Genomic DNA, 14006 nt, shown 5'->3' with positions numbered 1-14006 from the left:
CGGGCCGCCCCCAGGTGGTGAGGGTAGGCAACAACATCTCCTCCCCGCTGATCCTCAACACGGGGGCCCCACAAGGGTGCGTTCTGAGCCCTCTCCTGTACCCCCTGTTCACCCACGACTGCGTGGCCACGCACGCCTCCAACTCAATCATCAAGTTTGCGGACGACACAACAGTGGTAGGCTTGATTACCAACAACGACGAGACGGCCTACAGGGAGGAGGTGAGGGCCCTTGGAGTGTGGTGTCAGGAAAATAACCTCACACTCAACGTCAACAAAACTAAGGAGATTATTGTGGACTTCAGGAAACAGCAGAGGGAACACCCCCTATCCACATCGATGGAACAGTAGTGGAGAGGGTAGCTAGTTTAAGTTCCTCGGCATACACATCACAGACAAACTGAATTGGTCCACTCACACTGACAGCGTCGTGAAGAAGGCGCAGCAGCGCCTATTCAACCTCAGGAGGCTGAAGAAATTCGGCTTGTCACCAAAGCACTCACAAACTTCTACAGATGCACAATCGAGAGCATCCTGGCGGGCTGTATCACCGCCTGGTACGGCAACTGCTCCGCCCTCAACCGTAAGGCTCTCCAGAGGGTAGTGAGGACTGCATAACGCATCACCGGGGGCAAACTACCTGCCCTCCAGGACACCTACACCACCCGTTGTTACAGGAAGGCCATAAAGATCATCAAGGACATCAACCACCGAACCACTGCCTGTTCACCCCGCTATCATCCAGAAGGCGAGGTCAGTACAGGTGCATCAAAGCTGGGACCGAGAGACTGAAAAACAGCTTCTATCTCAAGGCCATCAGACTGTTAAATAGCCACCACTAACATTGAGTGGCTGCTGCCAACACACTGTCATTGACACTGACCCAACTCCAGCCATTTTAATAATGGGAATTGATGGGAAATGATGTAAATATATCACTAGCCACTTTAAACAATGCTACCTTATATAATGTTACTTACCCTACATTATTCATCTCATATGCATATGTATATACTGTACTCTACAACATCGACTGCATCCTTATGTAACACATGTATCACTAGCCACTTTAACTATGCCACTTTGTTTACTTTGTCTACACACTCATCTCATATGTATATACTGTACTCGATACCATCTACTGTATGCTGCTCTGTACCATCACTCATTCATATATCCTTATGTACATGTTCCTTATCCCCTTACACTGTGTATAAGACAGTAGTTTTGGAATTGTTAGTTAGATTACTTGTTGGTTATCACTGCATTGTCGGAACTAGAAGCACAAGCATTTCGCTACACTCGCATTAACATCTGCTAACCATGTGTATGTGACAAATAAAATTTGATTTGATTTGATTTTGATTTGACTGTGTGGGTGGCTGAGAGGAAGACAGGACTGGACAGGACTGTGTGGGTGGCTGAGAGGAAGACAGGACTAGACAGGGCTGTGTGGGTGGCTGAGGAAGACAGGACTAGACAGGGCTGTGTGGGTGGCTGAGAGGAAGACAGGACTAAACAGGACTGTGTGGGTGGCTGAGAGGAAGACAGGACTGGACAGGACTGTGTGGGTGGCTGAGAGGAAGACAGGACTAGACAGGACTGTGTGGGTGGCTGAGAGGAAGACAGGACTAGACAGGACTGGACAGGACTGTGTGGGTGGCTGAGAGGAAGACAGGACTGGACAGGACTAGACAGGACTGTGTGGGTGGCTGAGAGGAAGACAGGACTGGACAGGACTAGACAGGACTGTGTGGGTGGCTGAGAGGAAGACAGGACTGGACAGGACTAGACAGGACTGTGTGGGTGGCTGAGAGGAAGACAGGACTGGACAGGACTAGACAGGACTGTGTGGGTGGCTGAGAGGAAGACAGGACTAGACAGGACTGTGTGGGTGGCTGAGAGGAAGACAGGACTAGACAGGACTGTGTGGGTGGCTGAGAGGAAGACAGGACTGGATAGGACTAGACAGGACTGTGTGGGTGGCTGAGAGGAAGACAGGACTGGACAGGACTAGACAGGACTGTGTGGGTGGCTGAGAGGAAGACAGGACTAGACAGGACTGTGTGGGTGGCTGAGAGGAAGACAGGACTGGACAGGACTAGACAGGACTGTGTGGGTGGCTGAGAGGAAGACAGGACTAGACAGGACTGTGTGGGTGGCTGAGAGGAAGACAGGACTGGACAGGACTAGACAGGACTGTGTGGGTGGCTGAGAGGAAGACAGGACTAGACAGGACTGTGTGGGTGGCTGAGAAGAAGACAGGACTAGACAGGACTGTGTGGGTGGCTGAGAGGAAGACAGGACTAGACAGGACTGTGTGGGTGGCTGAGAGGAAGACAGGACTAGACAGGACTGTGTGGGTGGCTGAGAAGAAGACAGGACTAGACAGGACTGTGTGGGTGGCTGAGAGGAAGACAGGACTAGACAGGACTGTGTGGGTGGATTGAGGGCAGCAGAGTGGAAGAGGGGACATGTCTGTCAGAGAGTCAGAGCCTCTCCCCCAGCAGCCCCTCTCCTGTCCCGCACACATCTTTATTTTTGATTATATCTCAAGGCTGGTCAGTAGGGACTGAGGAGGAGTCATCTGGGCACCAGAACCAACTATTCATGCAGACTGGCCAGGCAACAGGTCAACATAATGTTTCATCTGTCATGAGGAGGAACAGCCATAATCCTACCAGCTCATATGGTGACCCCTGCCCCTGGGGGTCTGTAATGTTCAGGGCCAGGCACATTGTGTATGAATATGTGTTTCTATCCTTTACTGAGACATGTGTGGTGTGTTGCAGGGGCCCCAAATCCAAACACTGCAGTGCCTGTAACAAGTGTGTCGCTAGTTTTGACCATCACTGCAGGTGGCTCAACAACTGTGTCGGGAGCCGGAATTACTGGTCAGTATCTCTTGTTCTTCTTTATCTCAATATCTCTCTCTCCTTTTCTCTCCCCTTTTCCCTCTCTCTCTCTCTCTCTCTCTCTCTCTCTCTGTCTCTGTCTCAAGGCTTTGTCTCTCTGTCTCTCTCTCTCTGTTTCTCTCTGTCTCTCTGAACTCATCTATCTCTGTTTCTCTCTGTCTCTCTGTCTCTCTGTCTCTCTCTCTCTCTCTCTCTCTGTCTCTCTCTGTTTCTCTGTCTCTCTCTCTCTGTTTCTCTCTGTCTCTCTGTCTCTCTCTCTCTGTTTCTCTCTCTCTCTCTGTGTCTCTCTCTCTCTGTTTCTCTCTCTCTCTGTGTCTCTCTCTCTCTGTTTCTCTCTCTGTCTCTCTGTCTCTCTCTCTCTGTCGGTCTCTCTGTCTCTCTGTCTCTCTCTGTTTCTCTCTCTGTCTCTCTGTCGAACTCATCTGTTTCTCTCTCTCTCTCTGTGTCTCTCTCTCTCTCTGTCTCTCTGTCTCTCTTTCCTCATTCTGCCTCTCTCTTTCCCTCATTCTGCCTCTCTCTTTCCCTCATTCTGCCTCTCTCTTTCCCTCATTCTGCTCTCTCTTTCCCTCATTCTGCCTCTCTCTTTCCCTCATTCTGCCTCTCTCTTTCCTCTCTTTCCCTCATTCTGCTCTCTCTTTCCTCTCTTTCCCTCATTCTGCCTCTCTTTCTCTCATTCTGTCCCTCATTCCCTCATTCTGCTCTCTCTCTTTCCCTCATTCTGCTCTCTCTTTCCTCATTCTGCTCTCTCTCTTTCTCTCATTCTGCCTCTCTCTTTCCCTCTCTTTCCCTCATTCTGCCTCTCTCTTTCCCTCATTCTGCCTCTCTTTCTCTCATTCTGCCTCTCTTTCCCTCATTCTGCCTCTCTCTTTCCCTCATTCTGCTCTCTCTCTTTCCCTCTCTTTCCCTCATTCTGCCTCTCTCTTTCCCTCATTCTGCCTCTCTCTTTCTCTCATTCTGCCTCTCTTTCCCTCATTCTGAACACTCTCTTTCTCTCATTCTGCCTCTCTTTCCTCATTCTGCTCTCTCTCTTTCCCTCATTCTGCCCCTCTTTCTCTCATTCTGCCTCTCTTTCCTCATTCTGCCCTCTCTCTTTCCCTCATTCTGCCTCTCTTTCCCTCATTCTGCCTCTTTCTCTCATTCTGCCTCTCTCTTTCCCTCATTCTGCCTCTCTCTTTCCCTCTCTTTCCCTCATCCTGCCTCTCTCTTTCCCTCATCCTGCCTCTCTCTTTCCCTCATTCTGCCTCTCTCTTTCCCTCATTCTGCCTCTCTCTCTTTCCTCTCTTTCCCTCATTCTGCCTCTCTCTTTCCCCTCTCTTTCCCTCATTCTGCCTCTCTCTTTTCTCTCTTTCCCTCATTCTGCCTCTCTCTTTCTCTCATTCTGCCTCTCTCTTTCCCTCATTCTGCCTCTCTCTTTCCCTCATTCTGCTCTCTCTTTCCCTCTCTTTCCCTCATTCTGCCTCTCTCTTTCCCTCTCTTTCCCTCATTCTGCCTCTCTCTTTCCCTCTCTTTCCCTCATTCTGCCTCTCTCTTTCTCTCATTCTGCCTCTCTCTTTCTCTCATTCTGCCTCTTTCCCTCATTCTGCCTCTTTCCCTCATTCTGCCTCTTTCCCTCATTCTGCCTCTCTCTTTCCCTCATTCTGCCTCTCTCTTTCCCTCATTCTCTCTCTCTTTCCCTCATTCTGCCTCTCTCTTTCCCTCTCTTTCCCTCATTCTGCCTCTCTCTTTCCTCTCTCTTTCCCTCATTCTGCCTCTCTCTTTCTCTCATTCTGCCTCTCTCTTTCCCTCATTCTGCCTCTCTCTTTCCCTCATTCTGCCTCTCTCTTTCCCTCTCTTTCCCTCATTCTGCCTCTCTCTTTCCCTCTCTTTCCCTCATTCTGCCTCTCTCTTTCCCTCTCTTTCCCTCATTCTGCCTCTCTCTTTCTCTCATTCTGCCTCTCTCTTTCTCTCATTCTGCCTCTTTCCCTCATTCTGCCTCTTTCCCTCATTCTGCCTCTTTCCCTCATTCTGCCTCTCTCTTTCCCTCATTCTGCCTCTCTCTTTCCTCATTCTCTCTCTCTTTCCCTCATTCTGCCTCTCTCTTTCCCTCTCTTTCCCTCATTCTGCCTCTCTCTTTCCCTCTCTTTCCCTCATTCTGCCTCTCTCTTTCTCTCATTCTGCCTCTCTCTTTCTCTCATTCTGCCTCTTTCCCTCATTCTGCCTCTTTCCCTCATTCTGCCTCTTTCCCTCATTCTGCCTCTCTCTTTCCCTCATTCTGCCTCTCTCTTTCCCTCATTCTCTCTCTCTTTCCCTCATTCTGCCTCTCTCTTTCCCTCTCTTTCCCTCATTCTGCCTCTCTCTTTCCCTCTCTTTCCCTCATTCTGCCTCTCTCTTTCTCTCATTCTGCCTCTCTCTTTCCCTCATTCTGCCTCTCTCTTTCCCTCATTCTGCCTCTCTCTTTCCCTCTCTTTCCCTCATTCTGCTCTCTCTTTCCCTCTCTTTCCCTCATTCTGCCTCTCTCTTTCCCTCTCTTTCCCTCATTCTGCCTCTCTCTTTCTCTCATTCTGCCTCTCTCTTTCTCTCATTCTGCCTCTTTCCCCCTCATTCTGCCTCTTTCCCTCATTCTGCCTCTTTCCCTCATTCTGCCTCTCTCTTTCCCTCATTCTGCCTCTCTCTTTCCCTCATTCTCTCTCTCTTTCCCTCATTCTGCCTCTCTCTTTCCCTCTCTTTCCCTCATTCTGCCTCTCTCTTTCCCTCTCTTTCCCTCATTCTGCCTCTCTCTTTCTCTCATTCTGCCTCTCTCTTTCCCTCATTCTGCCTCTCTCTTTCCCTCATTCTGCCTCTCTCTTTCCCTCTCTTTCCCTCATTCTGCCTCTCTCTTTCCCTCTCTTTCCCTCATTCTGCCTCTCTCTTTCCCTCTCTTTCCCTCATTCTGCCTCTCTCTTTCTCTCATTCTGCCTCTCTCTTTCTCTCATTCTGCCTCTTTCCCTCATTCTGCCTCTTTCCCTCATTCTGCCTCTTTCCCTCATTCTGCCTCTCTCTTTCCCTCATTCTGCCTCTCTCTTTCCCTCATTCTCTCTCTCTTTCCCTCATTCTGCCTCTCTCTTTCCCTCTCTTTCCCTCATTCTGCCTCTCTCTTTCCCTCTCTTTCCCTCATTCTGCCTCTCTCTTTCCCTCTCTTTCCCTCATTCTGCCTCTCTCTTTCTCTCATTCTGCCTCTCTCTTTCCCTCATTCTGCCTCTCTCTTTCCCTCTCTTTCCCTCATTCTGCCTCTCTCTTTCCCTCTCTTTCCCTCATTCTGCCTCTCTCTTTCCCTCATTCTGCCTCTCTCTTTCCCTCTCTTTCCCTCATTCTGCCTCTCTCTTTCTCTCATTCTGCCTCTCTCTTTCCCTCATTCTGCCTCTTTCCCTCATTCTGCCTCTTTCCCTCATTCTGCCTCTCTCTTTCCCTCATTCTGCCTCTCTCTTTCCCTCATTCTGCCTCTCTCTTTCCCTCATTCTGCCTCTCTCTTTCCCTCTCTTTCCCTCATTCTGCCTCTCTCTTTCCCTCTCTTTCCCTCATTCTGCCTCTCTCTTTCCCTCTCTTTCCCTCATTCTGCCTCTCTCTTTCTCTCATTCTGCCTCTCTCTTTCCCTCATTCTGCCTCTCTCTTTCCCTCTCTTTCCCTCATTCTGCCTCTCTTTCCCTCATTCTGCCTCTCTCTTTCCCTCATTCTGCCTCTCTCTTTCCTCTCTCTTTCCCTCATTCTGCCTCTCTCTTTCCCTCATTCTGCCTCTCTCTTTCTCTCATTCTGCTCTCTCTTTCCCTCATTCTGCCTCTCTCTTTCCCTCTCTTTCCCTCATTCTGCCTCTCTCTTTCCCTCATCCTGCCTCTCTCTTTCCCTCATTCTGCCTCTCTCTTTCCCTCTCTTTCCCTCATTCTGCCTCTCTCTTTCCCTCATTCTGCCTCTCTTTCTCTCATTCTGCCTCTCTCTTTCCCTCATTCTGCCTCTCTCTTTCCCTCATTCTGCCTCTCTCTTTCCCTCATTCTGCCTCTTTCCCTCATTCTGCCTCTTTCTCTCATTCTGCCTCTCTTTCCCTCATTCTGCCTCTCTCTTTCCCTCATTCTGCCTCTCTCTTTCCCTCATTCTGCCTCTCTCTTTCCCTCTCTTTCCCTCATTCTGCCTCTCTCTTTCCCTCATTCTGCCTCTCTCTTTCCCTCATTCTGCCTCTCTTTCTCTCATTCTGCCTCTCTCTTTCCCTCATTCTGCCTCTCTCTTTCTCTCATTCTGCCTCTCTCTTTCCCTCATTCTGCCTCTTTCCCTCATTCTGCCTCTTTCTTTCCCTCATTCTGCCTCTCTCTTTCCCTCATTCTGCCTCTCTCTTTCCCTCATTCTGCCTCTCTCTTTCCCTCATTCTGCCTCTCTCTTTCCCTCATTCTGCCTCTCTCTTTCCCTCATTCTGCCTCTCTCTTTCCCTCTCTTTCCTCTCTCTTTCCCTCTCTTTCCCTCATTCTGCCTCTCTCTTTCCCTCATTCTGCCTCTCTCTTTCTCTCATTCTGCCTCTCTCTTTCCCTCATTCTGCCTCTCTCTTTCCCTCTCTTTCCCTCATTCTGCCTCTCTCTTTCCCTCATTCTGCCTCTCTCTTTCCCTCATTCTGCCTCTCTCTTTCCCTCTCTTTCCCTCATTCTGCCTCTCTCTTTCCCTCATTCTGCCTCTCTCTTTCTCTCATTCTGCCTCTCTCTTTCCCTCATTCTGCCTCTCTCTTTCCCTCTCTTTCCCTCATTCTGCCTCTCTCTTTCCCTCTCTTTCCCTCATTCTGCCTCTCTCTTTCCCTCATTCTGCCTCTCTCTTTCCCTCATTCTGCCTCTCTCTTTCCCTCATTCTGCCTCTCTCTTTCCCTCTCTTTCCCTCATTCTGCCTCTTTCTTTCCCTCTCTCTTTCCCTCATTCTGCCTCTCTCTTTCCCTCATTCTGCCAGTATAGGTTTTATACAGTGGGGTCTGTAATTATTGACACCCTTAATAAAGCAAAACAATGACTGTATGAAATAAATAATTAAAATACTGAGCTATATTGTATTGGGAAATGATATGTACAATTTCTCAGAGAAAGAGAGTTTGTTTAACAAGTAATATATTTGTCTAAATTATTGACACCCTTGTTTTCAATACCTCACCTTGGGACCATAACGGCAGTGAGACCTATGGACTGTCCTCTTCACTTCAAACCACAGGTTTTCAATGGGTTTCAAGTCCGGAGACTGAGATGGACATTTTGCAAAATGTTGATTTTTTTTGTGGTCTATCAACCATTTCTTTGTGGCTGTTGATGTGTTGCTTGGGGTCGTGGTCTTGCTGGAAGATCCACTTGTGGCCAACTGTCATTCTCCTGGCAGAGGAAACCAGGTTGTTTTGACTGTTTACTCATAATGTAGTCATGTGCTGCTCAGCCTCAGCTTGGGACACAGTCAACATACTGAGGGGTAAACACGCACAGTAGAACGTATCTTTTGAATGCAACAGTCTGCTAAATGCCATATATTATGTTATGAAACAGACCTCTTTACTGTGCGCTGGGAAACCCTATCAGCAGGGACTTTATTTGAAGGCTTTTAGTCCTGATGCGTGTCGTGAATATTCAACGCTGTGGAACAAGGAACGAGGTCGGCCGTGAGTTTGCTCGGGCTTTGGGCGGTTTTAGCTGATTTGAACAAAGTTCTATTTTAGCTTCTGGTGACGAAGACGCTCATTGGTCGGCGTGTTTGCTTCCTTTTACCAATTCAAATGAGCTTAAATGAGCTTTAAATAATAAAAGGTGAATCATGACAACATTTTAATTGTTTTGTGTGACTGCAGTGCCAGCGACTAAACCGCTAAACTAGAGACGTGATCTAATGGTTGCAAGGCGCCAGCGACTAAACCGCTAAACTAGAGACGTGATCTAATGGTTGCAAGGCGCCAGCGATTAAAACGCTAAACTAGAGACGTGATCTAATGGTTGCAAGGCGCCAGCGACTAAACCGCTAAACTAGAGACGTGATCTAATGGTTGCAAGGCGCCAGCGATTAAAACGCTAAACTAGAGACGTGATCTAATGGTTGCAAGGCGCCAGCGATTAAAACGCTAAACTAGAGACGTGATCTAATGGTTGCAAGGCGCCAGCGACTAAACCGCTAAACTAGAGACGTGATCTAATGGTTGCAAGGCGCCAGCGATTAAAACGCTAAACTAGAGGCGTGATCTAATGGTTGCAAGGCGCCAGCGACTAAACCGCTAAACTAGAGACGTGATCTAATGGTTGCAAGGCGCCAGCGATTAAAACGCTAAACTAGAGACGTGATCTAATGGTTGCAAGGCGCCAGTGACTAAACCGCTAAACTAGAGGCGTGATCTAATGGTTGCAAGGCGCCAGCGACTAAACCGCTAAACTAGAGACGTGATCTAATGGTTGCAAGGCGCCAGCGATTAAAACGCTAAACTAGAGCGTGATCTAATGGTTGCAAGGCGCCAATGAAAACGCTAAACTAGAGACGTGATCTAATGGTTGCAAGGCGCCAGCGACTAAACCGCTAAACTAGAGACGTGATCTAATGGTTGCAAGGCGCCAGCGATTAAAACGCTAAACTAGAGGCGTGATCTAATGGTTGCAAGGCGCCAGCGATTAAAACGCTAAACTAGAGACGTGATCTAATGGTTGCAAGGCGCCAGCGACTAAAACGCTAAACTAGAGACGTGATCTAATGGTTGCAAGGCGTCAAAGAGGACAGGTTGTGTCGTTATAATTCAAACCTTTTCTAAAATATATCACACACGTCTGCATGCTCTCCTTGGTGACTTTAGGTCTGAAGGTTAGAATGCTCTCTTTAGAATGCTCTCTGAAGGTTAGAATGCTCTCCTTAGAATGCTCTCTGAAGGTTAGAATGCTCTCCTTAGAATGCTCTCCTTAGAATGCTCTCTGAAGGTTAGAATGCTCTCCTTAGAATGCTCTCCTTAGAATGCTCTCCTTAGAATGCTCTCCTTAGAATGCTCTCTGAAGGTTAGAATGCTCTCCTTAGAATGCTCTCTAAAGGTTAGAATGCTCTCCTTGGTGACTTTAGGTCTGAAGGTTAGAATGCTCTCCTTAGAATGCTCTCTGAAGGTTAGAATGCTCTCCTTAGAATGCTCTCTGAAGGTTAGAATGCTCTCCTTAGAATGCTCTAGAATGCTCTCTGAAGGTTAGAATGCTCTCCTTAGAATGCTCTCTAAAGGTTAGAATGCTCTCCTTGGTGACTTTAGGTCTGAAGGTTAGAATGCTCTCCTTAGAATGCTCTCTGAAGGTTAGAATGCTCTCCTTAGAATGCTCTCTGAAGGTTAGAATGCTCTCCTTAGAATGCTCTCTGAAGGTTAGAATGCTCTCCTTGGTGACTTTAGGTCTGAAGGTTAGAATGCTCTCCTTGGTGACTTTAGGTCTGAAGGTTAGAATGCTCTCCTTGGTGACTTTAGGTCTGAAGGTTAGAATGCTCTCCTTGGTGACTTTAGGTCTGAAGGTTAGAATGCTCTCCTTGGTGACTTTAGGTCTGAAGGTTAGAATGCTCTCCTTGGTGACTTTAGGCCTGAAGGTTAGTGTCCATGTACCCTAACGTATCCTCTCTCTCTACCCCAGGCTCTTCCTGAACAGTGTGATCTCTGTCCATGTACCCTAACCTATCCTCTCTCTCTACCCCAGGCTCTTCCTGAACAGTGTGATCTCTGTCCATGTACCCTAACCTATCCTCTCTCTCTCTACCCCAGGCTCTTCCTGAACAGTGTGATCTCTGTGTCCATGTACCCTAACCTATCCTCTCTCTCTACCCCAGGCTCTTCCTGAACAGTGTGATCTCTGTGTCCATGTACCCTAACCTATCCTCTCTCTTTCTACCCCAGGCTCTTCCTGAACAGTGTGATCTCTGTGTCCATGTACCCTAACCTATCCTCTCTCTCTACCCCAGGCTCTTCCTGAACAGTGTGATCTCTGTGTCCATGTACCCTAACCTATCCTCTCTCTCTCTACCCCAGGCTCTTCCTGAACAGTGTGATCTCTGTGTCCATGTACCCTAACCTATCCTCTCTCTCTACCCCAGGCTCTTCCTGAACAGTGTGATCTCTGTGTCCATGTACCCTAACCTATCCTCTCTCTCTCTACCCCAGGCTCTTCCTGAACAGTGTGATCTCTGTGTCCATGTACCCTAACCTATCCTCTCTCTCTCTACCCCAGGCTCTTCCTGAACAGTGTGATCTCTGTGTCCATGTACCCTAACCTATCCTCTCTCTTTCTTCCCCAGGCTCTTCCTGAACAGTGTGATCTCTGTGTCCATGTACCCTAACCTATCCTCTCTCTCTCTACCCCAGGCTCTTCCTGAACAGTGTGATCTCTGTGTCCATGTACCCTAACCTATCCTCTCTCTCTCTACCCCAGGCTCTTCCTGAACAGTGTGATCCCTGTGACCATGTACCCTAACCTATCCTCTCTCTCTCTACCCCAGGCTCTTCCTGAACAGTGTGATCTCTGTGTCCATGTACCCTAACCTATCCTCTCTCTTTCTACCCCAGGCTCTTCCTGAACAGTGTGATCTCTGTGTCCATGTACCCTAACCTATCCTCTCTCTCTCTACCCCAGGCTCTTCCTGAACAGTGTGATCTCTGTGTCCATGTACCCTAACCTATCCCTCTCTCTCTACCCCAGGCTCTTCCTGAACAGTGTGATCTCTGTGTCCATGTACCCTAACCTATCCTCTCTCTCTCTACCCCAGGCTCTTCCTGAACAGTGTGATCTCTGTGTCCATGTACCCTAACCTATCCCTCTCTCTCTACCCCAGGCTCTTCCTGAACAGTGTGATCTCTGTGTCCATGTACCCTAACCTATCCTCTCTCTACCCCAGGCTCTTCCTGAACAGTGTGATCTCTGTGTCCATGTACCCTAACCTATCCTCTCTCTACCCCAGGCTCTTCCTGAACAGTGTGATCCCTGTGACCATGTACCCTAACCTATCCTCTCTCTCTCTACCCCAGGCTCTTCCTGAACAGTGTGATCTCTGTGTCCATGTACCCTAACCTATCCTCTCTCTCTCTACCCCAGGCTCTTCCTGAACAGTGTGATCTCTGTGTCCATGTACCCTAACCTATCCTCTCTCTCTACCCCAGGCTCTTCCTGAACAGTGTGATCTCTGTGTCCATGTACCCTAACCTATCCTCTCTCTACCCCAGGCTCTTCCTGAACAGTGTGATCTCTGTGTCCATGTACCCTAACCTATCCTCTCTCTCTACCCCAGGCTCTTCCTGAACAGTGTGATCTCTGTGTCCATGTACCCTAACCTATCCTCTCTCTCTCTACCCCAGGCTCTTCCTGAACAGTGTGATCTCTGTGTCCATGTACCCTAACCTATCCTCTCTCTCTACCCCAGGCTCTTCCTGAACAGTGTGATCTCTGTGTCCATGTACCCTAACCTATCCTCTCTCTCTCTACCCCAGGCTCTTCCTGAACAGTGTGATCTCTGTGTCCATGTACCCTAACCTATCCTCTCTCTCTACCCCAGGCTCTTCCTGAACAGTGTGATCTCTGTGTCCATGTACCCTAACCTATCCTCTCTCTACCCCAGGCTCTTCCTGAACAGTGTGATCTCTGTGTCCATGTACCCTAACCTATCCTCTCTCTCTCTACCCCAGGCTCTTCCTGAACAGTGTGATCTCTGTGTCCATGTACCCTAACCTATCCTCTCTCTCTCTACCCCAGGCTCTTCCTGAACAGTGTGATCCCTGTGACCATGTACCCTAACCTATCCTCTCTCTCTCTACCCCAGGCTCTTCCTGAACAGTGTGATCTCTGTGTCCATGTACCCTAACCTATCCTCTCTCTCTCTACCCCAGGCTCTTCCTGAACAGTGTGATCTCTGTGTCCATGTACCCTAACCTAATCCCTCTCTCTCTCTACCCCAGGCTCTTCCTGAACAGTGTGATCTCTGTGTCCATGTACCCTAACCTATCCTCTCTCTCTACCCCAGGCTCTTCCTGAACAGTGTGATCTCTGTGTCCATGTACCCTAACCTATCCTCTCTCTCTCTACCCCAGGCTCTTCCTGAACAGTGTGATCTCTGTGTCCATGTACCCTAACCTATCCTCTCTCTCTACCCCAGGCTCTTCCTGAACAGTGTGATCTCTGTGTCCATGTACCCTAACCTATCCTCTCTCTCTCTACCCCAGGCTCTTCCTGAACAGTGTGATCTCTGTGTCCATGTACCCTAACCTATCCTCTCTCTCTCTACCCCAGGCTCTTCCTGAACAGTGTGATCTCTGTGTCCATGTACCCTAACCTATCCTCTCTCTCTACCCCAGGCTCTTCCTGAACAGTGTGATCTCTGTCCATGTACCCTAACCTATCCTCTCTCTCTCTACCCCAGGCTCTTCCTGAACAGTGTGATCTCTGTGTCCATGTACCCTAACCTATCCTCTCTCTACCCCAGGCTCTTCCTGAACAGTGTGATCTCTGTCCATGTACCCTAACCTACCTCTCTCTCTCTACCCCAGGCTCTTCCTGAACAGTGTGATCTCTGTGTCCATGTACCCTAACCTATCCCTCTCTCTCTACCCCAGGCTCTTCCTGAACAGTGTGATCTCTGTGTCCATGTACCCTAACCTATCCTCTCTCTCTACCCCAGGCTCTTCCTGAACAGTGTGATCTCTGTGTCCATGTACCCTAACCTATCCTCTCTCTCTCTACCCCAGGCTCTTCCTGAACAGTGTGATCTCTGTGTCCATGTACCCTAACCTATCCTCTCTCTCTCTACCCCAGGCTCTTCCTGAACAGTGTGATCTCTGTGTCCATGTACCCTAACCTATCCTCTCTCTCTACCCCAGGCTCTTCCTGAACAGTGTGATCCCTGTGACCATGTACCCTAACCTATCCTCTCTCTCTCTACCCCAGGCTCTTCCTGAACAGTGTGATCTCTGTGTCCATGTACCCTAACCTATCCTCTCTCTCTACCCCAGGCTCTTCCTGAACAGTGTGATCTCTGTGTCCATGTACCCTAACCTATCCTCTCTCTACCCCAGGCTCTTCCTGAACAGTGTGATCCCTGTGACCATGTACCCTAACCTATCCTCTCTCTCTCTACCCCAGGCTCTTCC

At 48.9% G+C, this 14006-nt stretch overlaps 1 pseudogene; it reads left to right on the top strand.

The window, feature by feature from the left end:
• The window catches only part of LOC124034989, a 63400-nt pseudogene that overhangs the window by 12020 nt on the left and 37374 nt on the right, over nt 1-14006 (top strand).

Source organism: Oncorhynchus gorbuscha, linkage group LG05 (genome assembly GCF_021184085.1).
Source record: "Oncorhynchus gorbuscha isolate QuinsamMale2020 ecotype Even-year linkage group LG05, OgorEven_v1.0, whole genome shotgun sequence".
Lineage (NCBI taxonomy): Eukaryota > Metazoa > Chordata > Actinopteri > Salmoniformes > Salmonidae > Oncorhynchus > Oncorhynchus gorbuscha.
This window is presented reverse-complemented; position numbering and strand designations above follow the sequence as displayed.